Source organism: Chenopodium album, chromosome 5 (genome assembly GCF_948465745.1).
Source record: "Chenopodium album chromosome 5, dcCheAlbu1.1, whole genome shotgun sequence".
NCBI lineage: Eukaryota > Viridiplantae > Streptophyta > Magnoliopsida > Caryophyllales > Amaranthaceae > Chenopodium > Chenopodium album.
Window position 1 is genome coordinate 26671319 of NC_137838.1, and position 3682 is coordinate 26675000.

Genomic DNA, 3682 nt, shown 5'->3' on the forward strand with positions numbered 1-3682 from the left:
TAGGCGGTAACAATAAACCATCATAAAATATTAGAAAATCGTAGTCAATTCCCAAAATACTTTACTCGAAAATTCTCCAAAGAGAAAGCCATACAATCTTCTTAAGTAAAATTATCACATAATTTCCCTTCACAAAACTCAACAAGTTTGAGAATTATAAATTTTACACATGTTAATGAAATACCGAAAATAAGGTAATGAATCAAATGAGTTATAAACAAAGCTTCTCAATACGAGTATTTCATATCATGGGTTCAATCAATTGACATAGTGTATCTCAACTCCATACTCACCACCATACATGAATCATGATAAAAAGTAGTACTCGTAGTACATACATGCACCTCAAAAACATGTTGAAAAAACATTGCTCAAAGCATCCTACTGAATAACAAGTTAATCCACAAAATGTAGAACCAACAAATTAAAGGAAACTGATTATATGCAATATAATGTCAATACTCATAAAATATCGACATTGTAACTTTTACTTTCTATTAATCATTAAACCTAAAAGGGGTTAATTGAGCTAAAGATGGTTTATGATTGAGTTTTCCTTACAAGTAGTTTGTTTTGGTATCTCTATGTCTTTAGAGTACTTTCTTTAAATCAGTGGAATATCATGAGTGATTGTTTCCGTGGAAGAAGTCATTGAATATTAGTTAGATTATGTCTAACTATGTATAGATTTTTACAAATCTTTTTCCTGGGATTGTGATGCTTAATATCTCTTCTATGGATTGTGTTGCTAATTCACTGAGCTATCGTTGGAAGTCTTTAAGGCTAAACTTGTGATGGATGAGTCATTGCTATAATATAAAGTTTTTATGATCTTATTGATCATATGGGAGCAATTCGTGTCCATTTGGTAGTCTTATGTTTCTTGGAAACTATGCTTAATCTGACATTGCTTTTTATGTAAGTAGATTAAGCAAATATACTCTTAACTCGAGCAATGACCATCGGATAGTTTTGAGGAGGTTGCATAGGTACTTGAAAGTACAAAAGATAAGAGTTTGCACTATTGCAAGTTTCCATGAGGTCTTGAAGTTCGATAATGAGTTCAAACTCAAGCGGTTATGTTTGCACCACTAAGTGGTGAAGCTATGTTTTTGGAAATTGTGCAAAGCAATCTTGTTTTGCTATGTTTGTTTTGGAATAATCTAATTTATTTCTCTTGAATTGACAGGTTATGAGGCAAGATGGTCAAGAGTGCATGGCTCTTATGAGCAAATGTGCCGGCAAATATCCCATAAGGGAATTTGTTATGATTTATAAGTTGTGGTTACTTTTGATTGAACCATGCCAATAATAGTTGATGTCAAAGATAATTTTGTCGAATGGGGTGACATCACTAGACTGCATAAAGTCTAAAAGAAATGTTACGGATCCGTTAACTAAAGGCCTTGTACAAAACTAGTTTTGGTAACATCGGAGGGGATGGGATTAAAAGCCCAAAGTATGAATTATAAGTAATCAACTCCTACTCATTATGAGTTCAAAGGGGTACGTTATGAAATAATTCGGAAGCACAAAATTTTATTTTTGTCCATCCCTAGATGTTTGATGTGTGCTTGCTACAAATGGAAAGAGGATGAGCAAATGGCTCTTAATGAACCCATATCCATATTTTTGGTGGTGTGATGTAGCTCACACTTGATGGGATTCACCTACTTAGGTGTGGAAGTGTGGCCGCTTCCTATGAGTATTGGGTGGGCTAATACTCTAGAGCACCTATGAGCATCCAGGCTGGACGTATGGCCAGTATAATGCGTCACCTTTATTCGCGGAATTTCAGAATATTATACATGCTCAATTGTGTGGCTCAAAGTGACGGATCCCTAACTCCCTATTAAGTTCAAGACGAAAGTCACTTGGTAGGTGAGGGATCATAGCTTGATGTCCACTATGTGTTAATTCAAGTCATGAGACATATGCAATTGTTTTGTTTTGCCCAAAACCAATTTTCTCTCTTTCTTTCTTTTCACTTCTTCGAACCTGTGGGGGATTGTTGGAAGTTCTTGAAGTAAAACCAAGAAAGTTACGGTGTTTATTCTTTTGACTGTTGGGATTTAATGGCTATTGGAATCCTTTAATTTTAGCTTCCTCTTATTGCTAATTTAATGGGCATTATTGCTGATTAAAGTTGTTACTTAAAGACTAGCTGTTACCCTTTTAATGTTGATTAAAGCTAGCTCTTATTAGGGATTAATGGGTGGATGTTACACCACTTGATTGATGACCATTTTCCCCTTAATTGCTGGTTGCTCTTACTCCCTCCATTGCCTTATAAATCAACATTATTCACCTCCGAAAGAGATGACAACAAAAAACCATCCATCTTTAACTTCTTACCTTCTCTTAAAATATATCCTTTCGGTTTTTGGGCAAGTATTCTTAATTCCAGTCGGGTTTGTGAGTGCACACAAATTCCGGCGCCGTGCTTATCGTGGAGGGCGACCGCTTGATGTCTACTGCACCGGGGTAGCGCGGAATCGTCTTTTAGGTCAATGGTTTACCACAACGCGGCAATTGTCAATTGGTCTACACAACATTGAGATAAGTACTTTCGTTTAATTTGCTTATCTACTAACATGTTGTATAGGTATAATCCTCAAGTTACACCTAGTTGTATCTGTTTTATTTAGTATAATATCAGAAGCTGGGTAGGAAAAGGGATGTTTGCCTTTATTCATGAAGGTAGGGAATAAAGTGAACAAGGTTGTACCCTATAGGGTAGTCGATTCTGGTTGTTCTGTGATAGTTGAGACTTGTTGCAAAATCGATTACATGGACATAAATCTTCTAAATGTATTTTTTTTTTGGGTAAAATTACCCTGTCCACGTGGACCAATCAGAGAGGGCCACGTGTCAAGCCTAGGCAGGTCCAATTGGGCCAATTGCCAGTTGACACGTGTCAGCCTCAGATGCTTCCTGAATTGCGGCCTCCAAGGCCCAATTCCCAATAACGTTGTAAAACGGCACGGCCCACCAAATCTAAGTCAAATGACCTAGAAAGGGGCACGTCCTCTAATGACCCTATAAATAGGGAGATATTCCACAAATTTAGGGGGGACATTTAACCATTTATTACACCTGCCCTACATTCTCTCACATCAGAGAAACACCTGATCTCGGAATTTAAGAAGATCTCACTTTGTTTTCTGCACTTTCTCTTACTCATATTCAAGTACTAACTTGACCGTCGGAGGTGGAGCTCCAAACACTCGAAGTCCCCGTTGTTTTGCAGGTACTGGCGCAGTCGGATCAGTCCTCGAGCTGTAACTCTCCCAAGGGACAAAAACACCTAAAACATTTTGCGCCATCTGTGGGGAGAGTACCTTAAGGATGGTTCAAGAGTCTGTACCACCTCATGACCACACGGTTAATCAGCCAGAGGTCTTTACTGACCATGAGGATGATGATCCTCAGGTCAAAACGTACATTGCCAAAGATGGCTCTCTATTAACCAAGCACATCCGTCCCAAAGACACTCCGGAGCGGGTTGCAAGCCATGTGGGTACAAGCACGCCCCCAAGCCATTCGGAAGGGGAAACCCAAACAGCAAACGGATCCGCCCTAGTCACCCGAGACGAATTCATGAAATTCATGACTAGTTTCAAGGGTGAAATCAAGGACCTGGCACCAAAAGAAAGGCTCGCCCAAGCAAGGGTCAGTTGGC